Genomic DNA, 26,933 nt, shown 5'->3' on the forward strand with positions numbered 1-26,933 from the left:
CCCTTTGCGGGGCTTTGGATGGAGGGGATGGGGTCCTACATCCCTTTGCGGGGCTTTGGATGGAGGGGACGGGGTCCTGCATCCCTTTTCAGGGCTTTGGGATGGAGGGGATGGGGCCCTGCATCACCTTGCGGGGCTTTGGGATGGAGGGGATGGAGTCCTGGATCACCTTGCATGGCTTTGGGACGGAGGGGATGAGGTCCTGCATCCCTTTTCAGGGCTTTGGGCTGGAGGGGACGGGGTACTGGAGCCCTTCGGGGTGTGGGGGGGGGGAGCGGGGTCCCGCAGGACCCTGCGGGGTGCCGGGCGGCCGGCCCGGCCGGCGGAGCGGTGCCCACAGGAGGGCACTGCAGCCTCGGCAACCAGCGCCCTGCCGGCCGCCCGGGGCCGGGGCTGCGCCGGCCTGGGCCCCCCCGACCCCCCTGGCCAGGGCAGACCTGCCACAGCCCGCTGCCCGCCCCGCACCCTGGGGCAGCCCCGGCTGCTCCTTTCCGGAGGGCACGCAACATTTTTTCTGCAAAAAAGACAAACGACTTGGCAGCCCGCCCCCCTGCCCTGTCCCATCTCAGCCCTGGTTTGCTGACCAGAAGGGGGTTGGTTTCTTTTTTGCACCGGGAAAATGGGTATTTTGGTGGTGCCGAGGGGCTGGCTGGCGGGCGGGATGGGGTGACCTCCAAAACAGTGGGGCGCGGGGTGCGGGGATGTCCCCGCGCGTGGCCGGCAGGGCTGGGAGCAACAGTGGCCCGCGGGGACCCAGCTCGCGTGAAGCTGCCGTCCCTGGCTGATCTATGCGGCCTTTTATGGGCCACCTGTGCCGTACGCTGATGCTTTTGTGTAAAAAAATAAAAAGGAAAGATTAATGTGGATGAGACGCTCATCTGACGGCCAAGGTGCCCGTGGGGAAAGCGAAGCCTAACCCAGAGGCGGAGGAGCCGCCCGCTGCCGGCACGGTGGGCTCCCGGCCGTCCCGCAGAGCCAGCACAGCCGGCCATGGCAGGGTGCGATGGGGGTGCGGGGGGACCTGTGCCCTGGGAAGGCTCGGAGCACCCAGCCGTGCCGCGGGGCAGGATTGCACCCCTCGGTGCGGTGGGAGCCCGTAGTGGACAAGAGCGTGCAGCACCCTGCACCTTGCGGTCCCTGGGCCTTCATGCCATGCAGAATGGGTGCTAATTGGCACAGCTGCTGGAGGGGCACGGGAGCCCGGCCGGGCTGGGGCGGCCGTCAGCACGCCCCGGGCTGCAGATCCTTGTTGGGGCCATTTTGGTTGGGAATTTGATGCTCAGACCCTGCTGCCTTCCAGAGCCGATCGCAGCATCCAACCCCGTCCTGGGTCATTGCATCCAATGCTCCTTGGTTTGCCTTTGCATTTGCCCTAGCTGTGGCAGCCGCAGGAAGGCATCGATGCAGCGGGAGGCCCAGGACGGTGCCACAGGCGGCAGCAGGGGCTGAGCCCCCTTGTCCCCAGTGCCAGCACGGCACCGGGAGCTGCCCCACCGCTGCCTTTTCCAGGCATGACCTGAGCGAGGCAGAAACCCCCCCAAAACTTGGACCCGCACCTTCGTGCTCTTGTTTTTCTTGCAGGCCCAGCCGTAGCTCCCTCCTGCACGAGGAAACAGGGCGGGTGAGCTGCAGGGGGGTGGCAGTGTTTGCTGGGGTGGCACCCAGGACCCCTGTGTCATGCTGTCAGTCCACTCCACCGGCCTCATCCCAGACCTACTGGGATGCCGGCACAGGGACCACTGACCTTATCGCTTAGCCTGAACCAGTAGCTGATGTGGGAGGCAGTGAGGAGCTGGGCTGTCCAATCAGCTCCAGCGATACAGTGAAATCTGGAGCCAGAGAGGAGAAATCATTTGATGTGGGGCTGTGACATAAACTCTGTGGTTGAATCTGCTTCAGATAGCATGATAGATGGGTTGGGTAATGATCCCCCGTGGGCTACGTCCAGGGCTGATGCATGATGGATGGAGAGAGAGTGGAGAGCTCTCAGCACCCCAGGAACACACAGCACAAGGTGAAGATCCCACAGTCAAGTGTCAATTTTTCTTAACCCAGGCTAATGCGGGCTTCTTGCCTCAATTAGCGGCAGGACGGAAATGTAAGGCAGCTCGCTGAACTGAGCTCCTCTGGCAGTGTCAGTGTGGGAGAGGGGCTCCCCTTTCCTCTTCATCCCACCGCATTCCTCTGACGACGTATTCTCCACCCTCAGCGCACTCTGCAAAGAGTCTCCTCAGCTCTGCACTCCCCATCGCTGCTCCGTGTCCCTTCCAAGCTTTGGCCAAGAAAACCAAACCCATTCAGGGTCTTTGCTAGAGACCCACACTGTGAAACAGAGCCTGGATGTGACCCCAAACCTGTGGGCTGATCCTCTGGGGCATGGACCAGGGTGCCCGTTTACCGGCATTGTCGCAATGGCAGCCCATGCACCGTAATTAAGAAGGCTGTTTCAATCAGGGGATGATGTAAGATCCTGCTTGCCACATCCAAGGGAAAATCAGGACAGCTGCAGTCTCCTGGGGCTCGCAGGGAAATAAATATCCCCTCTGCACATAGAGTTATGGTGGTTTAGGGACATCTTTCAGCTATGGTCCCGGACTGACTCCGTTTACGTGCATGCATCTATGCATTCACATTGCCAAAGACGCCAGAAAAAAACTGTGGCTGTATGTGGCAGTGTCACGTGACTGAGGAAAACACACTCATCTCAATCATAAAGAAGAGTTAATTACATCTCCCTGCTCTCCCTACATTTCGAAGCAATTATAAACAGAATGAATCATTATGTGTCTGCTGATAATCATTTTCATTCCGCATCCCCGCTGAATTGCAGGGTGCCGAAGCGCTCTGATGCCTGCAGCATCTCAAAAAAAAAAAAAAAAGGCAAATTTAGCTCTTTTTGAGCATCGTGGCACCAGGGCACCCAAAGCAGAGGGATTTGGGGGGGACATCATACAAAACACCCAGGAAACGGGGATGCCACCCTGATGGGAAGCATGCAGCCGTGCTTTTGAAGGGTAGGAGGGTCTTGCAAGCCGGGTGGGCTTTGATTTTTATTTTCCCTTTAGAGGAAAGTGTTGGTGTTTGGGGACACCGAGACATATAGCGTGTCTGCTCTGCAGCTGGCAAGCTGCCCGCCAGCATGCACACTGCTGGCCTTTTGCAGTCATGCATGTGGTTCATCAGGAAGAATTTGGTTGCTCCTCTTCGTTTCGGGGCTTGAAATGTGCCGGCCAGGGGGTTGCAGGAGGTAGTTTTGCTGCCCTGGAGCATGCAAGCATCTTGCAGGCTTTCAGCTGCCTGCTCCCTGCCTGCTCATGCCAGCAATGGTACCCGCCTGCCTGCACTCACTCCCACCCCGGGGTGTTTTCCATTGCCGGAGGGCAGGCTGATGCTCAGCAGATGGTGGGGAAACGCTCTCCAAGGGGGGATGAAGGCAGCATCAAGGTCACTGCTGACATGATGAATACTGAGCTGCTCACGTCCCAGCCACGGCGATGAAAAATTAATGAATTTCTTCCCTTTCCATCTGCAGAAGCTCCGTCAGCTGCCATTTTTCCCCCGCATCTCCGGTTCGTCAGATGTTTCCTTTGGATCCCAGGAATAAACGATTAAAAGATGCGAAAGTTGGGGAAGGGGGATTGCTGCCGCTCGTGAGGTTTCGGCGCTGGAGCGGGCACGGAGCTGGAGCAGTGGGGTACAGGCCGCTTCGTCTCCTTGGCCAAACCAAGCCACAGCTGGGACGGGAAATGGTGCCCAGAGAGGGGCTGCTCCCTCCAAACCTGGGGTTTGCTTTGTTTTGGGGTTGTTTTTCATGTTAAAGCAACAGGAGGCTCCGAATCAGGAGCTGGGGAGGCAGGGGGTGAGGTTGGATAATGATACACCTCCTGATTAATGCCTTCCCTTGGCTGGCTTCATTATTGTGATTACACTCTGGCTGTAGCATAGCAACAGCTAATTGTTGGTTGGATGCAAAGTGCATAATTCCCTGTATTAAAATTTTATTAAGATATAATTGCATTCATCTTGCAGCAGCGGATGCTTCAAAGATGCCGAGAAGAGGCAGCAGTGCTTGTTGGGGCTCTGCTGTGTTTACCCCAAGCCACCGCTCCAGCTGATGGGGTTTCGAGTAATGGTTGAGCCGCAGGATATGAGGTCTGGGTGTCAGGGGTCCGCAGTGCCGGACCGGGGCTGGGCACTGGGTTTCAGGTTGGAGAGGGCTGGCTGAGGGCACCTGGGCTGCGGCGCCTCTTGCACAGGATATTCCGTGCAGAATATTCCCTGACAAACCCTCAGTATATAAATTTTCAGCCACTGACAAAAGAAAATGAGGATTTGAGAGGTGATGAATGCTGCCATGTATCAATGCTGCTGGAGGGCTGCGAGGGGCGGCTGCCATCAGCATAGGAAGGTTTTTGCAACCTGTTGTTAAGAAGAAACTAAAATAGGAGCTTATGGCTGCTGAAAGCCCTTTGCTCCCCCGGCACCGTGTCCCCACTTCTCCAAAATCCAGACAGAGAGGAAAACCTTGAAGAAACTGTATTTATTAACAGTATGATCACACTTGGCATATTCTATTACTAAGTGGTCCTGGTACATAGATATTATTCACTTAAGTAATCAATCACTGCCAACAAATTACAGGATACAGGGAATGAAATTAGCAAAATGAACTATGGATGTAAAATTCATTTGAAATTCAATTTAGGAGCAACATTAGCTTTCAATTAGTCTGCCCAACTGTTTGAGCGTCATTTTGTCTATCAGATTTTTAAATAAATGTAATTAACCTTTGCTGTTAAATTGTTGTTGATTTCATTGATATAATTATTACGCGACTCCTAATATTTTGCTTGGATGATATCTCATTAGCTGGTGGCTTCTAATTAGGGAAATGAAGGACCGGTGGTGATTTCTGGGTCTTCTTGTTCCCTCTGCCTGGCAGGGCAGGGGAGGGAGATGCTCCAGAGCTCGGACTCTGGGTGTGAAATTCTGTACAGGGAGGGGATGTGACCTGCCCCTACTGTCCCCAGCACAACTGGTCCCAAACTGGTGGAGCTAGGGACTGGGGAGCAGGGGGTGCCCGGCGTGCCAGGGACAGGGGAAGGACCACGGGGTGTAGGACCACGAACATGAGGATGGGGGGGTCCTGCAAATTAAGGCGGCAGCACCCAGATGTTAGACGCCTCCTCGGGTGCAGCTGGACGGGATGATACCGGCTTCATCCCAGGTTGTTTGCAGCAGGGCAGATGGCCCATGGGGTGAGGTGGGGTTGGTAGGGGACTGGTGCTTTTTTGTGCTCCCTCTGTTGCTGTTTCCATCCCCATCACCAGCAGGATGGGGGGTGGTGAGCCCAGGCACCGTTTGTCCCTAGCACTGCGGTAAGAAGAGGTTACTTGGGGCTTTTCTTCTTTGCCCACTGCTAATGCCCAGCACAGGCGCTTCAATGCACTGTGTGCGTGGCCACAGGTAAATTCAGAATTAAATTAAGCTCTTATTTTGGGGCAGTAAAAACTATTTTGAAAGCAGAGGATTCCCTGCAGAGAGGAGGGTTGGGGACTGGTCCATGGCAGCAGAGGAGCAAGAGGCTCTGCCACAGCCGTCAGCGGCCACGCTCCCCCCTGCTGCCCTCCCACCCGGCTTTCAAGGGGGCAGATGGATGAGATGGAGGAGTTAATTAAAGAGCAGTAACTCGTTAGAGCCCCATTTGAAGAGCTGGGGGTCTCGGGTTGGGCAGCAGCTGAGCAGGGCTGGGATGCTCCCCACATCACAGGCAGCCCCCCCGTTCACAGCCAACAGCCCCAATAGTTGTTTTTCCCCCTGAAAGGGAAATATCTTTGACAGTCACTTAATTCCCACGAGTTATTTTTAACAGATACAGCTTTCCCCCTTCAGCTACATGGATTTTTGCGAGGTTATAAATCAAGTTAATATCTGATATATAGGACTAATTCTGCCCCTATTGAAGCCGATGGAAATGTTTCCATTGACGTCAGCGAGAGCAGGATTGATCTCCGTGCATGGACTATTTGTTCCTGAGGTTTTAAGAATTCATTTCCTCCTTCCATTGCCAGAGACAGATAGCAGCAGTGGAGGTAGAGGAGTCATCTAATAACCACATATTAATACATGAATCATCAGCTTAGAGCCCAGTGCAGGAGGAGGCTGAAAGGAGAATAACTGAGCTTGATATTGGGCTGGCGGAAAGAAAGGATTCCGCAGACAGGGCACAGCAGCTAATCGGGAACAAGATAATAATTGCAATGTAAATTTTTTCATGCTAGCATGTGAACCGCATCCTTCAAGCTCTATTTAAATGCATTACAGTAGACGGGGCCTCTGCTGAAATCCCTTATCCCATGCTGGAAGAACACCTGCGATATTTCTTTGCAACACACTTTGAGGACACTATTTGCTTTTGGATTGATTCCTAACAGCGCTTAAACAAGCCAGGATAGCTGACGTGCCATCATGATGGCGTGGGGCAGGCAGAAAGGGGCCTTGAAGTTTTACCCAGACACCTTATTTTTACTATTGCATTTTAATGAAGGAAACTCAATTTTTTTTTTCATTTAACAATACCTCCTGTACAGCACTTCAAGAACTTCTTATGTGAAAGCAGAAAGATGTATTCTGCTCAACCTTCCATTTACATCTGCCAAAGTATGTAAAAGCATTGGTAGGATTTTGAACTCATTTGCAATGGAAATTTCTCGGCGCGGCTGGCTCTGGTCGCACGCTCCCTCTGTGCACAAAGAGGAACAGTGGAAGGCAATAACCTTTCATTATCTTAAAATCTCTTTGCATTTTACCCTATGATTTTGTTTTCATGGTGTGTGACAAATAAGACTAACGAATAACTTAGACAAAGGAGTGGGGTGCGTATGTGTGTTTATTGCCATGGAAACAATCTCTGGGCCAAGCTAAAAGAATAATTCTTTTAAGACTATTCCTGCTTTGCAAAGCCACCAGAATCCCAACGTTTGAGAGGTCCCCGCAGCACACAACCTTCAGCAGCTCCTGCAACATAACCGAAGGTCAGCATCTGGTTCTGCACTTTTTATAGACAGTCTTGCTTACTTAAGTGCACCCCAGTAACACACCAAGTGACACGTACACCCCCCTTCCACTGCTGCTCGTTTCCCAGACCTCGCACACCGCGTGCTGGGGCAATCTTTTATTTGCAGTGGAGAAGGTAAGACTGAAGGATCGTGCTTTGCAACTGCAGGGCGAAGCGGTGAAGGTGGCGCGGCAATGCTGAGTCCTCGCCTCGAGTAAATGCCTTCCCGGGTCTGCTGATGAGTAATGAAGATAACGCTGTAATTAAGACACTCACTGAGTCTCTTCTTACTTGGTTAATTTAAAATCAGTGGAAGGTCAATCCACCATTTTCAGCTGGAGCTCCCTAAACCTGGATTTTAGCACGGGAAGTCTGTAGTGGTATAAAAGACCTGGAGGCCAGTGGGCTTGGATGATGTGGGGCAAATCCCAGTGCCTGGCACCTCCGTGCAACCGGTGCACAAACAGGGCTGGGAAGGTCAATCCAGCCTGTGCAGCTGGGACATGCAAAGGGCCCCGCGCTCAGCCCATGCACCTGAGAGCACCCAGCTTAGTCTCCCTGCTCCGAGATCTTGCCCGCGTTGTCAGAGCCCCAAGAGCGGGCAAAGACTTTTTGGAGCTGGTGGTTGAGCTTAGGGGAAAGGCAGCCTGCGGGGCCAGAGCATGGGTGCAGGGGAAAGGGAGTGGGGCAGCAAACCCCTGCCCCGAGGGCAGGAGCAGAGGGAGCAAGGCTGCAAAATGCAAACGAGGGTTTTGCAAGAAGCAGCATGCAAGGAAGGCTGTGCAAACCCACCTGGGCAGGATCCAGCCTTTGGATGGCCAAGTGCTGCTGGCACTAAGCTATACAGCTGTACAGAAGCCGCAGGCAAAAACTAAAAGCGGCTGAAGGGAAATTCGGCATCTGTTGCCTGCATAGGGATGAGGAGTTTTATTTTGGGAGGGAGACCTCTGGCATGGGTTATCTCTGAGAACACGAAGGAGAGCGGCACACGAACTGACACGTCATCAGATGTCACAGCAGTGGGTCAAGGCGGCGATTTCTGCACGCTGAGCAGAAACAGGTAAAATTTAGTTCATGTAGGAAGTAATTACGTTTCCTTCAAGAGAGAACTAGACAAAAAAAGTCCAGTAACATTTGTAAAAGGTGACGTTTGCGATTGCTTGGGAAACCACGGTGCAGCTGCGAACCTGCCACGCCTGAGGGAGGGAATTCATAGCTCCACCTACGGGATCGCTAAAACCCTTACAGACTATTTTAATTAAACGGAAAACAACGGCAAAACCTCACAGGTTATTTTAATTAAAGCCCCCACCCCAGCCACACGGAGGACAGCCCAGCAGTCCGCCGCCACCGCGGCCGCCATGCCGCCACGTGCGCGCTGCCAAGGGGCGGGGCGCCGCGCAGCCAATAGGCAGCGTCTCCCACCCGGTAGGCCCGCCTTCCCGATCCCGCGCAGTCCATTGGCTGGCGGCAGGCCCCGCCCGCACCCGCCGTTCTCGCGGGAAGTAGGGGCGGGGCCGGGCCGCCCGTTCGCCCCCGCGCCCCCCCCCCACCGCCCCCGGCTCTGGGGTTCGGCCGCGGCCGCTGTGCGCTGCCCTTCTCCGGGAGGCCCCGCCGCCCCGCCCCGCCCCGCCCGTCACCCATGTCGGCGGCACCGCGCAGGTAAGGGCGCGCCGGTGGCTGGAACGGGGTGGAGCGAGGCCGTGGCTGAGGGGGAACGGAGCGGGGACGGCATAGGGGGGGCTGCCCGCCGTGGGGATGGGATGGGGTAGGGTGGGAGGGGAGGGGCGGGAGCTGCCCCGGCCCCGCCGCGGGGCCGGTGTGTCCCCGGTGCAGCGGCCCCTCCCGCCCCGCCGGCTCCCCGCCCCGCTGGCGCCGCTGTCACGGCGCGCCGCGCGGCCCGCGCCCCGCGCGCCTATTGGCCAGGGCATTCGGCGCGCCCCGCCCCCCGCCCTCCCATTGGCGGCGCGGCGGGTAGGCGGGGCGGGACGCGGCGCGGCCCCTCCGTGCGCCCCCGCCTCCCCGGCGCTGGGGTTCCGCCGCCAGTGAGGCCCGCGCCCCCCGCAGGTAGGAAACGGCCCGGCCTCCCGCCGCTCGGTACCCCCGGCCGCGGCTTCTCCGCCCCGCGGGGTCCCGGCACCCCTCCGCTTCCCGCCGGGAGGCCTCTCTCGGCCCCTCCGGAGGCGGCGCGGCCCCGCGCCCCCTCCTCAGCCCCAGGCGGGCCCCCCCGAGGCCCCCCCCTCTTCCCTCAGCGGGTGGCCGGTAACGGCAGCCTCGGAGCCGGTAGCGGCAGCCCTGGGGCTCTCCGGAGGGTGGGTTGTGTCGCGCAGCGGCCTGGGGCTGCTGGGGTGGGCTGGGGGAGGGAGCCGGGGCCAGCCGGCCTCACCCCGCGCCCTCGGTGCGTGGAGGTGCTCGGCCCAAACTGGGGTTTGGGAGTTCTCTCTCAGCCTGGAAGGGCGACGCAGGAGCGCGGGCTGTGGTTCGCAGGAATACGCGGAGGAACCCTCTGTTTTCCAGCCGGTGGGATTCCAGCGCGGTGAGTCCTGCCTGGAAAACCTCCAATTCAAGGTGAACCAAACTCTAGAAGGAGGAATTGCGCTAGCTGAGGTCTCCCGGTAAAACCGGGCGCGTTTCTCGCAGGGGAAGCAAAGCTGCCTCCTTCGCCTAAGCTGTGTAGCAGGGGTGTTACCTGGTGAGATGTGACACGGTGTGTGTACGGTATCTGGATAGGCTCAGCGAATAATAAGGAGTCGTGTTTAATCACGTAGTACAACCTAGCTTCTGCTAGGCAAGAGGGGTGTGAATATCTTCAGAGGTCGACTCCCGGTACAGAATGACAGTTGTCTGAATATATACCTGGGGAAAATGCTGAAGTGGCCCACTCAGGTGCTGCTGGGTTGCCCCTGCTCAGGCGTGGGTGCTCTTTTGCTCCGTCACGGCATTTTGCATGCATTTGTGTCCATACCTGAGATGTTGAGGTATAACAAAAACAACAGGAAGGCACTCACAGTAAGGCTGAGATGCTTAGTCAGGTGCCCATAAAGCTAAACTCAACTTGGAATACTTTCTTATTCTTTAGTTTTTCACTGTGAACTGGAGGTGCATCAGACTTTGTCAAATCAAGCTCTGAAACTGCTTCTGTACCAGCAAACAGCAGGTTTCCTGGTGCTTCTGGAATCAGCAAAGTAACAGCCACCTGTAAACCTATTTACATGAAGGATCGCTGCGCGCTCCAAGTGAGTGCCGTAGCAGGTGTAACAAGATGAAATCAGCTTTGTTAGGAAGGCCGCAGCTAAGTGGGTTTTGTGCTGGAGGTATGTTAGTACAGGAACAGTCACCCTCCTTAACAGGACTGAATTGAAAGAGACCTAGTCTATATGTGCTCTTTATTTTGCCTTCTGGAATTCACACCCACTTGAACAGCGTGAAGAGGAGAAAACCTGATCAACGTACTCTCTGGGAAGGGGAAAATTAAAATAATATCCATGGTTTTTGTAAGAGCTAGAATGAGTGCAGGTGAGTACTCGGATGATGAGGACAGTATGTTCTGGGATCATGTGTACTGTGGCTTCTTTCAGAGTACAACATACAGATCAGCTGCTGCAGACCTTGCACATGAAACTGTGGAAGATGCCTCATGATGAAAGAGATTTTGGGCATTTTATTGTAAGGCAAAGTCATGAGAACACAAATAAGGTGTGCTTGTGCTGTAGTTGCAGATAGGTTTGAGCGTCTGTGGGCTGCTCTGCTTCTGCCCGTTTTGAGAAGCCTAAGAAGGATGCATGATAGTAGTATTATAATGCAAAGTTTTAGCTAATATATTCTGCCTTTAAGCAAAATTTTAATGTTGCAAAGGCAAATACCTCACAGTTTCCCAGGTAGTGGAAGAGGATCAGTGTACAAACAGGGGTGTGATTTTTCCAGTTCTTCCACATGATGCTTGTTGGCTTCAGGGGAGTGCAGCCCAAAAAGTGTGAGAGTGTTTTGGGTTTGTTGTTTTTTGGTTTTTTTTATTCTTTTGACAATTAGGAACTTGAGCCTTTTGGCTTGTTCCATTAGACACAGGAGTTGCCAGTAGTTAATAGCTCTCCTAGTTAGAGCTGGCCAAGCAGGAAAGGATTTTAAGGACGTTGTGTGCTTCTAAACTTGGCCAGTTATAACAAGCCTTAACAATATTTGATATATCTGTAGAGGCATCTTGCCCTACTAAGATGTTCTTTGGCACAGTTGTGAAATCTAGGTGAAATATTGCACTTTGTTTACTTAAAGGCATTGTTTTCCCTTCAGTGAACAACTAACCCTTTTGATACAGTTGGTGATCGATAAATATAATTGAGGTCAGAGGCATCTCGATTTTCCAGGTGCTCTTTGTACCTTTTTAAAAAAACAACTCTCTTCTTACCAAGATACGATGTAACTTCCATGACTGTTTTGTCTGCCGGGCTTGTGGAATGGCTTTTGACATTGTGCTCTGATAAGGTAGGAAGACTTGCTTTAATAAGGAGATCCTGGCACGTGTCCCTTCAGGTGGTGCCTTGGGAAGTCCTTTAACTTTTCATGAGGTAATAATGTCACTGTCTACATTTGGGATGGTAGCTATTTCTTTTTTTTTAATAATCAATAAAAGTATCCTGTAGCACAGCCTGGACGAAGCTGCCCCTTTTGTATCACGCAGCGTGTTACACAGCTAAAAATTAGTAGGGACCTGAAATGATTAGTATCTGGCTGGTGGCCCAGAAAGAGGGAAAGCTGGGTCTGGCAGCATTTGACAGTAATTTTCTGTAAGACAAGTGTCCTTAGCTCTTTCATTGTCCAATTGATTCTTTAACAATAGCACTCCCATTTGTAATGCGGAGTCTATAATGCTACTCCAGCTGGAAAAACAAGAGGTGCACTAGTCGCCCTGGCTAGTGCATATGCTGCAGTAAACAAGAGGTCTTGGGTGACTGCTGCAGAGAAATAGGTAAAATGTGTAAAACAACCCCCCCCAAACCCCCCACCCCAATAATATTTGGCAGGAGTAGTAATGGTCGCCTATGGTACCGTTGTAGCATGAGCAGGTGATAATCCAGACTGCTGCTTTGTGGTTTTTTGCCTAATGGTCTTTGGTGGTTTTCTTCTCTCTGTTCAGGATCTCTGCTCTTTTGGCAAGAAAAGGGAAATAATAAGTTAGATTTCACTGAGACTACATTTAAAGTAACTCTCTTTCTCTGAACATTTAATTGAGCTGTAAGATTAAAGGGCATCTACTTGCGGTGTTTCTTAAACGGGTTACTTTAGTATTTGGGTATGTTTTTAATGACCTAGCTTTCATGTCTGAGCCGCAGTCAAAACTTTAAGATCTAGTTTCTGCTGGTTTTCAAAGCAAGTTGACTCATCAGTTTATCCTTGTGCTACAGACCTAAAATGTCAGAAGATGTTCCCCTTTTACAATATTGCCATTTCGTGATTTTCCTTTTTTTCCCGAACGCTAAAATTCTGATGTTCCTAAATAAAATTTGGGGAATAAACACTCGTATTTGTGGACTATTTGCTCATGCAAGTAAGCCTAGCGCAAATTTAGCATTTCTGTAGTTATGCTGGATTTTCACTTAGCATTTCTAGAACAAAATATAAATATGCTTTCCTATCGGCACTCGCTATTTTCTTGACTGCCCCCTCCGTGCTCTGCAGTTGCAGCTTTTGTTTCTGTTTTTTTCACCTCATCTTCTCCTCTTGGCATCCTTTTTGCTTCCTGCCTCTTCACAGTGTCTTGTTGGCACTAGAACATGGCACCTCCTCTGTGTGTGACAAGCGGGCTGCTGGCTTTTTAATCCCTCCTCACCGCCGAACTTTGTGCCGTAGTTGCCGACAGAGCTATAGATGAGCCTCTGCACTTTCTTTTAATCTGGGTGAAGCGGTGCGCAAACCTGTGGCACGAAAGAAAGACTTTGTAATGATCTAGCTAATATTTAACAAAGTTTGCTTGAAAACCGCACATAGCTTCTCGGCTGTGTTTTAAATGTTAATATTGAATTTGAAATATTGGAGGTGACAGATAAAATGCATGGTAATGAGATCCTTCTAAAGAAAGCTCACTGCTAATTCCAAAGGAAATGAGCTTTTAATTAGTGTCTTATCTCAAGTATGCCACCTTTTCTTTTTTCCTCATTTATATCGCTTGTATTATTAAAGATCAGCTGGTGTCCCCTGATATGGGAACCAGTTGGCTGGTGTCACTTTATAAAATCTGATTTACAGACTCTAGATTACATGTAGCTTGTTGATCACAAAATAAATTGGTTTGGCTATGTTTTCAGGAGTTAGAATTTATTGTTGTCTGAAGTTGCACTTTTGGAAATTAAGATGTTCAGGGAATACCCATGTTGCTGCCCGTGCAATATCTACCGTACAGATAGGGACTTTGAAGCATTGAATCTTGGCTCTTTCAGGAATGATATATTCCCAGTTTCACTATAATAAAAACCTTAACACAGAATTTTCTGAAGCAACTGTAAATGCTTAAGCAGCAAGGTTAGCCACTCAAAAAACACCAAAACACCAACCCTGCCCCCCCAAACCATTTTAGCTTGAGCTTTAAAATGTATCTCCTGCTGACCTTGGTAAGGTTGAGAACAATAGGGTTTCTATTTGATTAAGGTTCTTTTCAAATGGGCTTTCCACATGAATATTAGTTTAAGAACATTTAAAATAGCAGGTAAGATTTTTAAACTTAAGCAGGCATGCATGTAGTTTGGATCCAGATTGAGAGACATGATTAGATGATTTGGATTAAGGAGCAAATTCTGCCTAACAAAGCTCACTTGAGCAAAGGGTTTCCATGTCTAGCAGGGTCCAGCGTTTCTGCTCTGGATGTTCCCCGGAGAAGGTGCTGGGGAGTGACCACGGTTCAGCACATGCTCTGCAAATGGGAGTGGTGGTGAGCCACGTTTGCTGGGTTTTAGGGCTAATATGTAGACCCACGAAAAAGCAAGGTAAGAACAGAGCTGAAGTGAGGGAGCAGAAAATGAGCTTGACTTGGCAGTAGAGCACTTGATCTTCTCGTACGTAGTGGGAACTAGGAAGGTTACCGCTTGGTTTAGCTTCTAAAGTGGCTTCGTTCAAGCTCATTTTTTTTTCTGTCCTGCTTCTTGCCATGAAAAATAAAGTCTCTTCCAGAGCATCAAAACTTTTTCTGTGTCCCTTGTAGGGTACTTGTGAGTTTAGTTTAGGCCATGTGTTTCAGTGAGAAGCGTTCTGAACAGGCAAGTTTGATAGGAGTGTCCGTGAGCTGGTCTAGCACGGGAAATGGGGCTGTTAGTGTGTTTCTTTTCCTCTTTTTAATTGTATTAAGGTATGTGGGAAATTCCAGAAAGTTTTGAAACAAAAGCAGTTTATCAGGAGCTCCTAGAGCTGGTGCGGCTGTGGAGCTTCCCTTGGAGGTGAAAGCACAGGATATTTATTTGTGCTTCTCAATCTTGGAGATACCAAAGGTTGCCCTCACCTTCAGTAAGTGTGTCTGGTGCTTGAAAAGGCAGTTTTGTTCCTCTTAAAACTTTGGTTTCCATGTTGAAAGTGAAAGGATTTTCCCATTTCTTCCTGGGTGTGGTTTTCCTGAAGAAGTATTTTTTCTGTTTTCCTTCTCTTATAGAAAAAAGGAAGTTCAAATCTGAACAGAATGACCTTATTTTACCAGTTATTATATTTAATGTATATTTGAATTTCCCATAGAAATCTTTCTAACAATACCAAAATATATGAATTAATTCCTGCAAAAAAAACGCTTGAAGAAATAAAAAATGGTTTCTATTGCTTCCTACTCTGCTTCGTTAACAGTCTGTTAGCTCGGCTCCAGGCGTTCAGTGCCATCCAAGCTGCAAAGGTAACTGTGGCAAGAAAATCATCTTTAAAAATCATGCCCTACAAGTGCAGCTCTTGTTGCTTATGGTGGGATACATTCTCATTAAGTACCTGAAGCTTTCGGACCTGCAGGTTTCCTAACCTCGGTGGTTGCTATCCATTTAATTTTTGAATGTTTGTGGTATTTGCCACACTTTTAGGTAGAGTTGAGTTGTTGAAATGGACCTGAAGGTTATCCAGTCAGGTGACCTTCACACAATATTTAACTTTTCTTTTTCATTCATATTTTCCCTGAAAAGCTGCTGGATTGCCTTGTTTAGTTTGATGTTATACAAGATGGCTAGATACTATTTTGACTGAATAAGAAATAATGGATGGCTGCTGGCTTAATTTTCTTTCTAATGATTTGTTTTAAGCAGCATTTGAGCAGATATAAGGATTAATTGTTAAATTGATTATTGAGCTGACTATTTAAGAGCATGGTTTGTGTTTGCAACCAGTTGTCAAAAGCGAGCAAAGCAGAGTTAGTGAGCTGACCTGGATGTGTTTGCTGAGTGTCTCAAGACTTTAGAGAGAGATGTCATACATCTGCAGAAGCCTCTTGTCAAATGAACGTACTCGTCTGAAAATAGGGTTCTGGCGTGTGGTTTGAAGTGGAGGGGCCTTTGAAAATACTTTTCTATTTACTTTTTTCTTATCTGTGCCTGCTTGATCTATGCTTCTGCTTTTTGATAAGCAGAAAATTTTTTCTTTAGCATACATATATTGTTAAAAATGTTGACTTTGATTTTTGGGAAGTTGAGCTATGACTTCAAGATGTATTTATTCATCAAGCTCTCCTGTTAAAAAGGTACCTGAATACAAAGTTGAATACAGAAGGCTGCTGGTTATGTTGTCTTAGCTGGTTTTGTTAAGTTCTTTTAAAAAAATAAAATTGTGTTAACTGTACTGTGTATCTCAAGCTGAAAGACTAATCGGCTCTTGCCATCCCTGCTGTTTAATGTAGGCTTTCTTAAAAACCCTAAGAAGCTTTCCTTTACTAGTAGGGCTTTCAGATGTCTCTCTTCCTAATGATAAATGTCAACAAATGAGATCAGAGCATCTTCTGCTGCAGTAAGGGAGAAGTAATTTTCTCAGTGTGGGTTGTTTGGGTGTTTGTTGTTTTTTGGTTTTTTTTTTTTTATATATATACTGTTTCTCCATGTAGCTGAGAAACCAAAATAGATCACATACTTCATACTGCAAAGGCAGCAAGCCTTTTGGTGATGCGTGGTTGCCAGTGGGATCCACTGGCTGCTCTGGGACAGTTTGGTTGTACTCAGAGGGAAAATACACGTGCAGGCAGGGCTGCCTGCGTGCACCCAAGAGCCTGCCGTCCCGTGGGTGAGTGGCCAGGGTTTGCTGTGGTGCTGCTGGCTGTGAGCAGCTATCCTAACCACGGAAACACAGCCACAGGAACTGCTGGAAATAACTTTCCCTAGGCTTGTGAGGTTTTCTACTGGTTGATAATAAAAACGTAAAGAACAACATGATCAGCACTATGGTTGCTCTACAGATGAAGAAAATGAAGGATGAGTCATCTGTGGAAGAACAGGGAAGATGCTGAGTGTAATTGGAGTTGTTGTGATTTTTTTTTTTTTCTTAATCTATTCTTAAATAGAGTTATGCACTTCTGATTCACTTTATAACTGATTTTGAGTGTTTTTTTCCTTGCCCACATGATAAATTTGCACTGGAACTGCTGTACAGAAGGTGAATTTAGATAAAATCTCCATTATATGCCAGTCCCACAGCCAAGGTGTTGGAGATCTGCATGCTTTGTACAATGCCAGCCACCTTCCTCCACATGCTAGTGGGTTTTGCTATATTTTTCGTGTACTGAGTATTCTTCCAGAAAAATCTGAATTTCCCAGGAAGTTAAACTGTCAAAGCTACTCGCTTTTGGGTAGGTGGGAGGAACAGCTTCCTCCTGCTCAGCCATATGTTAGTGGTAACTTAAAGCCAGCAGGGTTTTAGGATTAGAAAAGGCTAATATTTCGGTCACTTCCACAGCCTGGACAAACCAGGACCCCCAGCACTCGGTGTGTGGTGCTACGGATGTGCCAATGCCCTTTAGTTTGCAAAAATGCTTCTTGATGCCTGTGGCCTTGCAAGCATCAGGGTATTTCTCACCCCCAACACACTGTCTTTGCCCCTGGCAAGGGTGCTCCCTGCGACCTGCTCTTGGGCTTGTCTTCCAGCTGCTTTGCTTGGAAGGCTGTCCCTAGCTTCATGGGTGCATTGCAACCAAGGGATGTGGTGTTTATCTTCTTTTAAGCTATTTTCAGTGCCACCCCAGCAGACAGAGAGCTTTCTGCAGATCAGCTCTGTAGCTGAAGCTTCAAGTACCTCCGGTGCATGAGAGCATGCCACTGATCTCAGGGTCAGCCGGACTGTAGCGCTTCTCTTTGAGGAAACCTGATGGAGGTAACTGGACCTTCACGCTGGGAGGCTTGACGAGCCCCCGCAGCAGCGTTTTGAAGGCAGCTGAGCACGCACACAGCGCAGGTTGTGCAGCAACTTGCCGTGGAATCTCAGCTTGATGTGCAGTACCTTCACACTTCCATTGGCACGGTGGTAATTCATAGCTTGGATGCTTGCACGCAGTGAATCCTAGGTGGCCAAGCAAAGTAGGTCAGTTATTTTTAAGTGTTATGATTAATTTATAAATGCCATTATTTCGTAGAGGCAAGGTAGATCTAAATACTCAATCTTATGCGATGGGTGGCTGTTTGCAACAGAAAACTGGTGCTTCACAGTAAAGAAACGCTTTTGCAAGGGAGAGCTAGAAGTAAGTGGAAAGGATTATTTTTAAGCTTCAAGCTTTGCATGTCTAGAGATTTTTCTTTAACATGAAATGGCTTTAGAACAGAAAATCTTTCGTGGTATGTAATGCTTCCAAAACCCTTGGCAGATGGGTAACTTTGTTTCCAAACATCAAATGTTTTAGCTGTTTTAATGCCTGTTTTTAAGCATGAACAGCACTCTCGGAGAATGTTCATATTAAGCCTGCCGGGAATTAGACTTTTAAAAGAACTGTTTCTGTTACGTTATCACAAAAAGTGAAGAATTATGGAAAACTTAATGCTACACTTGGACTCCTTTGCATAATATACAAAATAACATCACACTGGATAAAAGAGGGGAGGTACACTCATGCCCTAGTGTTTAACCCTCTGTAGTTGAAAGGCGTATATTTGCATACCTCTGGTAGGGAAATGGCCTTATATCAAAATAAGCTGTGCATGCACACAAACATTTTTGACATGCAGTATCAAAACCCTTGAACGCTCATTGGTAGGGCTAGGATCAGCACCTTGCTAGGTGAGAATGGACAGATGCGAGAAAAGGTGTGCTTTTGGATTTAATGTCTGCCAGATGCTTTCCTCAATAGTCACAGGTCTTATTTCCACTAGAGGTTTCAATAGAGGGCTTTTTTTATCACTGAAGGCTTAGTTTATTACTGCTCTGGGAAGGAGGTTATGTATCCCTGTTGGTATAATGTGGAGAAAGTCGGTCACAATACACATCTATCTAGTCCTTGAACTCCTATTTGATCTTTGAACTACATCTAGAAGTAAGTATTTGGTGCCTTATATCTTACAGAAGTATTATGTATACAGAAGGTGAATTTGTTCTTAAACTTTAAGCTGGGTGGGTCACAGAGCTGAGAATTACAGTAAACACCAGCAGTGAATGTTATGCTTTAGACAAAGGATTTTACACAGTTCTGAGTTTTCTTAGAAAGGCGAGTCTTGGCATCGGCATTCAGTAACAGTAAAGTATTCTTGGTGTTTGTGGACTGTAAAATTTATAGAGTAATAGATATGCAAATGGGCTGCCACAACACTACAGGCTGATAGTAATGCATAATTGTGACATTTTTTTTAGCTATTTGCAAAAATTGGCTTTCTTGCAGGAGTGCGATTTATCAGGTTCTCACCTTTTTAAAGATACAATTCTCAAGTTTCTTACCTCAATACTTTTTTTTTTTTTTTTTTTACATTTTATGGTATTGGTGGCTTGGGAAAATGAAAGCTTACAGATCATTCACAGAACAGCCACGTTTTGATGGCTGTTTTTCATGTTCAGAAGACTTAAGGTGATGCTGTGTTTCTCTGACACTTACTAAATTGCTTCATCTCTGACATGTGTGTTCATAAAAAAGACACAGTATCAGGAGGTCAAAAGTTGATCTACTCAGTGCCTGGCACACCTAGACATTCAAGCCCTGGAACAGCCAGGTTTACTTTATTGGCATTTGCCAGGTGCGTGTTCTTGTGATGGCAGAGCAGCACACAGGGTTTTGGTTTTGCAGACTCTTGTCAATCACGCATTCTGATTTTGCCTTAAATCCACCTGTGTGATTCTAAAAACCTGTCTTATCTATAAGCTTTTAAACCTATGTAAATGAAAAAAAAACCCCCAACTATCAATCTTCTCCCGTTTTTCATAGTGCATGTAAACATTTGCATTTTCCCTGACATGGGCTATATAGTGTGCAGTTCTTATCCCACGTATTTTATACTGTGCACAATCCAAGGTGCACAGCTCATTGCATTTGCTTGGAGATGTATGCTGTAAATGTAGGCTTATTCCTTGTTGTGACAACTACTTTAAAACGACCATCTGTAATACTCTGTGGTAAAATGCTTCTTGCTTCAGAAGGACCATTGACCAGTAAAACTTTTTTTTCCCGAAGTAACTACAGTTGAAACTTGTCCTACTGGTTTCAGTCCTTACATTCAGTTTCCATTTGAGCAAATGGAGGTTATCTTGCTGAGATATGACTTGTGATGCACTGCATTTTAATGCTCATGGGATTTTTAACAAGTTCCCTGCCTGCTTGACAGGGAATTTCAAATTTTGCTGCTATAAAGTTGGCCATTTCTTCAAGAAGATTTAAGCTTTCTTCGCAAAATGTTGCGGCGTAAAAAACATCTAACAAGATGCTTGGCTTGACTTGTGACATTGCTTTCTCCTTATTTTAACAGCTGGTGTGACTGACAGTAGTGCACATTTCCCCTTAAACAGTTTCCCAAAGTGGAAGGACTCCTCGGGGACTGGTGTGGAGTTTCTTATTCTCTGGTCTTTGCTGTCAAAGCAAACCCATCTGCATCCCGTGCGTGGGATTGCAGAGACCCTTTGAAACGGGAGCTGGCGGCAGAAGCGTTTTGCTGTGGCTGGAAGAGAGCCCGGAATTAGACCTTGGATCGAACACGTTGCATTTGCGGCTGCTTGAGGACTAACGGCAAAACCCGTCTCTCCCGGTCGATGGAGATGTTGGCAGAGCCATCCCCACGCCCTGCGCACGGTGGGTTTCTTCTCTTTTGGCATCCGAGTGCCCTCTGCTGGAACTCGCTCCTCTCCTTCCAGGGATGAGGTTTGCTCTGTGGATGGCAGCAGGTCTCGCCTGATGTCTGATGTCGCTTTCCTCCCCTTGGTATCCCAGTACAATTCAGTCTCCTGCTATCCTGATCTCCCGATGGCTAAATGATTTGCCATCATTTCTCTTGGGACACGCTTTAAAAAATTCTTATTCCACCATCCTGCGTCGCAAGCTTAATGTTTGTCGAGGTGGGGAGCAGCGGTCTGTGCAGAGCCCCTGGCACCCCGCTTCCGCGGGCCGGGGCTGCGTGAGGGAGGCTCGCGAGGCTGATGAGGATGGAAAACGAGACACAGATAAAACCAGCGCAGCTGCAAGAGCGAAGCTTACAATGCCGCTGCTGTTCGGCGGAGGTTTGCCCTGCTCGGGGAGCTGCAGGAGCTCCTGCTCAGCTTTGGTAAACGGAGGTGGGCAGGTCCTTTGCATTTAGCCCAGAACTGCCTCCAGAATAATTTAGTCTGAGTATAGTTTTTGTAATCCCATTTGTTTGTAACCCAGCAGAGGTCCCACCTTGTAGGACAAGGAGATCGATCTTCAGTGGGCACTATTTTTTTTTTTTTTTTTTTCCTCTAAATAACTGCTTTGCTCTACATTGCAGTCAGAAAATCAGCTGTGTTGGGATTGAACACTGGAATAGCAGCACTTGGGAGGGACGGTTTTACTGCCTCTGTGGCTCAAATTGAGGGACTTGCTGTGACAGCCAGTGTGTGGGTTAGTTGGGTTTAACCCCGTGGGCTTGAGTCAGGCTGGTTCCTCTTTCTGTGGGACCAAAAGTTCCCCTCTCACCAGCAGCGGAGTTGGGTAAAGCTGAATGCTGGTGTTTAAATTGGCGAAAATCAGAATGGAATCCAAATCAGCTACTAAAATGAATATTGTTCTTTTTTTAAAAAAAAAAGGGGGGGGGGGATGGTACAGTATTAGTGCAGCTTTGTTGTGTGTGGGTTCAGACAATTAAGAATCCCACGTCTGCTTTGAATGTTTCATGAATATTAATGCCGTCCTCCTACTGAGCAGTTAATTGGGTGCTATCACTTTAACCACCTTATTTAAATTGAAAAGCGCTCTTAATAAATGACAAATGTCGGTGTGTTCAGTGCACTGAAGGCAGGCTGCTGTGCCTGCACCTTTTCTCCTCTGCCCTCTTCTAGCAGGCTGATACTTTACCTTAAACCCGTGAGTCTTTGCTGGCCTTTGGCATCTTAGCTGAGACATCAGGTTGCAGCTTCCACGTTGCTCTTTTGACTGCCCGTACCACCGTCCTGTACAGCTGGGAGGCGACAGAAACACTGGGTTATGGAAAAGACGTCCGTCTCTGTCTCGATGGATGGGCACGACACATTTAGAGGAGCCACGTTGGTAATGGACATTGTATGAAAGCAGAAATTCAGATCTTGGGGTTTATGACCAAGTCAGATGCCTGATCTGAACTGTGTAACTTGAACCTGTCAGATTCTTGACTCAGATGGCAAAATGTTAAAATGCGGCTTGGAGGAGGAATTGTGTGTCCTGCCTGTGCCTGTGGATGTGGCTCAGTGTCAGAAATGTGCAACAGCTGGAAGTGGAGTAGAGAATTTTTTTCTCTTAACAATCTTGGGCTTTAGAAACAACAAATTCTGTTTTATAGATCACCAAAGTAAAATATGAGGTCTTACTGTTCTGTTTAATAGAAATGAGATAAAATCCTCCTCCTATCTGGGCATGAAAAGAAAATGTGATTTTTTGCGTGTTCATGAGAGTAATATCAACAAAATGAGTTAAACTTGTTTTGGACCATCTCTTTGGGATGTATTCTGATAGCCTTAGGATGAGATCCTCTTGCTTCTCCTGTTGCAAGTCCTTCCTGGTGAGGCTGAGTACTTGTCTCCTCTATAGCTTCTGTTAGCCTGACCCCTCTGTTAGGTTTGCCTACAGCCGAAACTTTTGTTATCGAAGATGGAAGAGTTCTTTTATGTGATGCCTCCTCCAGGGAGTATCTTAAAACCTTGTACAAAAGCTGGAGTTACACTGTTGTCCAACCTTATCCTGCTACTGGAAAGGTTGTACCTCCTAAGGCAAGCTGTGGGCAGTTACAAGTAGTCCTTTTTTTTTTTTCTTTCTTTTTTTAAATAAAAAAATAATAAAAAAATTAATTTAATAGTAAAAAAAAAAAATTAACTTCAAAAAAGCATGGCAAATCCTTTCTGTTTTAATTGTGGTTTAGGGTGTTGCATTCCCACAGTGTTCTACAAAGTGTTAGCCTACCTCTAGAAACAGGATTTCATCTTCAGTCGGGAGTTTGGAATTGATTGTGTAAAATTTGCATGCTTGGCTATTTGTTTTGTCATTTTGAAACCAGCACATGCCTGTCACTCTAACACCGTATTTAAACACAGCAGGTTATTAACACATTATCTGATAACACTGCTGTGGTTGTGCTGAAATTGCAGGTTGCAAGCAAAGGCTTCTAATCGCCCAGTACATGTATTAATGACTTACCAAACCTTGCAAGAATCACTATATTTCAGAAATGTAACAAAAGGAATCCAAAGCTTTGTTTCAGCGCTGAAGCTGAGTTTGGAGAAGTGAAGCTAAGTGGAGCAAGGCTTAAAATGAAGCAGATGGCTTGGACCAGAGAGCAAAAACTTGTCTCTACTGATGGTTAGAAATCTTTCATTTTACGCATGTATTCGTAAAAGCTCTTGATAAATGTGCAACTCTGTCTATGTGAATTTTACCTTCAACCTGCAAGTCAACTGATTTTCTGCTGAGGTGCCTCCTGAGGAAGCTACCACGTTGGGCTTCTGCTTCCAGCGTGGCTTTGGGCTCCTCTGAACAGAAAATAGCTGCTCTCCATCCCTCGGGGCTGCATTAAGTGTCACTTGTGCCTTCTCCTGCTCGGTTTCTGTCCTCTCACCCTCTACCTACCGCAGTCCTTGTGGAGCTGGCTGAATGTCTGACTGCGTCAAGTTCTTGATCCCTCTTCTGAAGGTACCCGCAGGGATTTCTTTGCTGTTGGAGCGATGCCCTCGTCTAGCCCCCAGTGCAAGCTGTTTGCATGAGCTGCCTCTCGCCTTGCGAGAGAAACGGGGGTAACGCACCTGCTTGGCTGCTTCGTGCTCAGCCTTCAGGCAATCTCCTGGGTTTATTTCCAGGCTCTGCAGCTGTTCTTCCTGCAAGCCAGGAGCAGACAGAAACATAACTTGGCCAGATTGACTCTCCTGACTGTGTCCAAGCTGTTGCAGGGATGCTCCTTGTTTATTCTCTGCTGACCTGTTGTAAGGAACCAGCCTGGTCCTGCCCGTCTGAGGACAGCGGGGAGCAAGGGGGCCTTTGCCCAGCACTGATCTCTGCGTCAGCGCTGAACAGGACTACAATGGTTTCTGGAATTTTACCAGTATTTTAGAAAGGAATTCTCCTTGATGAAGAGATGCAGGGGTACTTCTGCTGCTGATAAACAAAAGGAATGTGCAAATCTAAAGTGTCGATGGGTCTTGTGCCTTCTAAGTCAAACATCTCAAACATGTTGATTACTTTTAAAACTTGGTAGTGAGACACAAGGTAAAAGATTTGTATGGGCAGACTCCTCTAGATGGATTCAATTTGGGCAGGAACTGAACTTCTGCAGTGCTGGCTGTTTTTTTTCTCAAGTTAAGGTTGCAGGGCTGGTTGAAAATTGTGCCAAGGCACAGCCCTGTTGAAGGAAATTTTGGGCACTTTGGTGGTAGGTTAAAGTTTGAGAGAAGGAAGCTGCAGTGTGTGAAAAAGAGTCGATTCACTCCCAGATAGAAATATTGACAAAAAATAAGGGAGGTATTAAAAATCCAGAGCGCCCTTAGCAAGTAACTGCAGGGAATCCTAAGCCGTCACCTTCTTGGTGTGGGACTCACAGCATGTGTGTTGGCACCATCCTTCGTGTATGGAGGACTGTCTTGGATGAAAATATCACTGCTTTCTCATGTTAAAAACTTGTATTTCTTCTCTGAGAGTTGTTCCCATATGACCAGAGTGCAAAGTGGGGGAGTTCTCACCTTGCCACTTGAAGGCAATAGGGTAAACTCTTCAATAATAAAAATAAATCTCTTGGGGCAGCGAAGTGAAGGGCTTTCTGGTAGATGTTATGTGAACGCACTGCGCAGTCTTTAAAAATACATGTTGTGTGCAGAGTGGTTCTCATCTTCTGCAACCTGGCTGTAAGGAAAATACATGTGGTACTTTGTTGGTCGGATTTTGGCTTTGTTTGCTTCAGTGTATAAGTAAGTGCCAAGAAAATGAGTATTTTGTTGTAAAGATATTTTCAAGGCCATGTTTTTGTTTGTTTGTGGTTGTTTTGTTGTTTTTTTTTTTAAAAGAGAATCCTGGAAGACAAGCTGACAATTTAATGGTGCATGATGCACTAATAAAAATGTCTGCGTGGTTGCGTTTAATCCTTTAAAGGAGAGAAAAGAAACACGGTAGTTATCAGCATTCAAAAGGCAAGACGCAGGCTTAAATGTATGCAAAGCCTTGGAGAGAGACTGAAGAAATGTACTGACTATGTTGTAGAAAGCTTCTGACAGGCACATCACATCGTTGAAAGTAAGATTTGAATTATTAGAGCTGCCTTTGTTTATTAAATTGAGCCTCCAGCAAGAGGATTATAGGAGGAAATACTGTGCAGGCTCAAGTTGCGTTGGCATAAATTTTAATGGGTGATAAAATTTACTTTATGGAGCTAATCCAGTAAGAAAATTCAAATAGATTTTTAAAAGATCCAGGTGTGTCTTAGATACCTAAAGAAATAGAGTTCAAGTGCACAAATAAGCCTCCTTTTATAGAATCCAGTTTGCTTTCAGCGGCGGGTAATCCTTTTAAAACAAGACTTCTTCAAGGCAAACTCCAACAAAAGAGTTTTTGTTTAATTTTAAATTGGGAATGCAAGGGAAGGATGCAGAGAGCTAATAAGAGAGTAATTATACACGCTATTGCCCAGTTGAGGAAGGGCAGAGACTATTAAAATGCCATTTTAGGAGTTAATTATATGGTGTTTCAAGTTGATGCTAGTGTCCTGATTTCTGTTTAATCCACATATACCATGTATTTAAGATGTTGTGGTCATGACATCTAATTTCTATTTCAAGGAACTTTAGGCCACTGCATTATGAAATACTGTCAAAAAAAAAAAAAAATCTTCCAGCCTCCATAGGGTTTGTGCCTGTTGGATTTGATGAGGAAATATGCAGAAGCAATAAAGGAGATGGAAAAACCTTAGCAGATATTTTGGGACCGGCACACATACCATAAATAAAGCATTGCAGTGGAATTTGGTTAGTTAAATCTCTTCTGAAGCTTATTTAATAATTCCAGAACCTCTGTTACTGCTCAGATGTAGCCAGCTGTAATTTGTTTCAAGGTTAGTCTTTGACTTCTGTTTTATTAGCTTTCAGTTTATATTCTTCTACTTGTGCAGTTTCTCAAGTCAAACTACATAATGGTTTAGCTAAAACTGGGATCCTTTAGATAGGGGCTTTAAATTGGAATTCTTCAGAAACATTTAATGAAAGCTCTGCATGAGGCAGATGTCAGGATTTACTCTTCAGTTGGGTAGGATTGTGGTGGGGAGAGCAGATTAGGCTCCTTTGCAGTTGATGTGCTGCCTAGAGGAAGTGACATTTATGCTCTTGATCCTTCAGTGATTCTGCATGTCAAGAGCTGAGCCTTGAAATTCGTCAGCAGTGCTGTCTTAAGAGCAGACAGGACTGAAGAAGAGGATTTTTACAGATAGAGGGGAAAAAATTCAACTCTGATGGCTGTTGCAGATCCTTAAGTACTTAAATTTTTCCTTTTTTTTTTCTCTCCACATCTCCCCTGTAGGAAGTCGGAGAGGGAAATCGCGTTAAATCACCAACTGATATATTTTTGAAGTTGAAAAATCTGAGATGCATTAGAATTCAGAGACCTCCCTTTGCTTAAGGTAAGAAAGGAGCAGATTCTCCCTGCTCCCTGCTTAATAAATGCCTGTATTTGGTTAACTCTTGGGCTGGACTTTCTGTAAGGTGTTTAAAATGTGTAGCCTGCTGTCGATGCCTAAACGGTTAATGTTCATCCAATTTAATAACTTGCAGCTGCAGAAGGCATATGGCTGTGTGTTTACAGGAGGTGTCCTGGCAATAACCAGGTTCAGCCTGCGCAGAGGAAGGGAAGCAGGCTGCTTAGCGTGGGGACTCGACCAGCTTGCTTGTGGTGCTCGGGCGGAGATGAGCTGGTTGTTTTTGTTGTACAGCTGAAGGGCTGTCATGCCTAAAACCTAATTTTCAGAGGTTTTTATTTTCCCTGTTTGGACGGTAAGTAAGCTTGGTAACTTCTGAAGGATGCAGGGGGTGGAAATAGGGTGGAGGTGGTGAAAAAATCTCACTTTGGAGAGGTAGTAGTTGCATGAATTTCATGAAAGGTGAGACTTGGTGAGCTGTAGTTATGTTACCATGGTATCCATAAATTACTCCAGTGTGAGCGCTTGTAAGTATCAATGGTGAATTATTCCGGGTAAGGTGGTGTGTGAGAACAGGTCTGCATGCTATTAGCCTAGCTGTTTGTTTTTATGTGAGAAGTGTGTTAATTACCTTCTTTTGTAAGTTGTATATAATTATCCATGCTGTA

The 26,933-nt window shown here is 47.2% G+C and overlaps 1 protein-coding gene across 5 annotated transcripts in view; it reads left to right on the plus strand.

The window, feature by feature from the left end:
- Window positions 1–8,625: 8,625 nt before the first annotated feature.
- The window catches only part of GLCE (glucuronic acid epimerase), a 54,415-nt gene continuing 36,107 nt past the window's right edge, over window positions 8,626–26,933 (plus strand). Inside the window, exons 1-2 of one of the 5 annotated variants that reach the window (XM_075044683.1) lie at window positions 8,626–8,719; window positions 26,151–26,250. The gene's annotated coding sequence lies outside the window, so the exon portion shown is untranslated. Of the gene's footprint in view, window positions 8,720–9,081; window positions 9,125–20,177; window positions 20,250–26,150; window positions 26,251–26,526; window positions 26,621–26,933 lie in introns of those variants that run through there. The other 4 variants (XM_075044682.1, XM_075044684.1, XM_075044687.1 and 1 more) reach the window with 4 other exon arrangements.

Source organism: Buteo buteo, chromosome 13 (genome assembly GCF_964188355.1).
Source record: "Buteo buteo chromosome 13, bButBut1.hap1.1, whole genome shotgun sequence".
Lineage (NCBI taxonomy): Eukaryota > Metazoa > Chordata > Aves > Accipitriformes > Accipitridae > Buteo > Buteo buteo.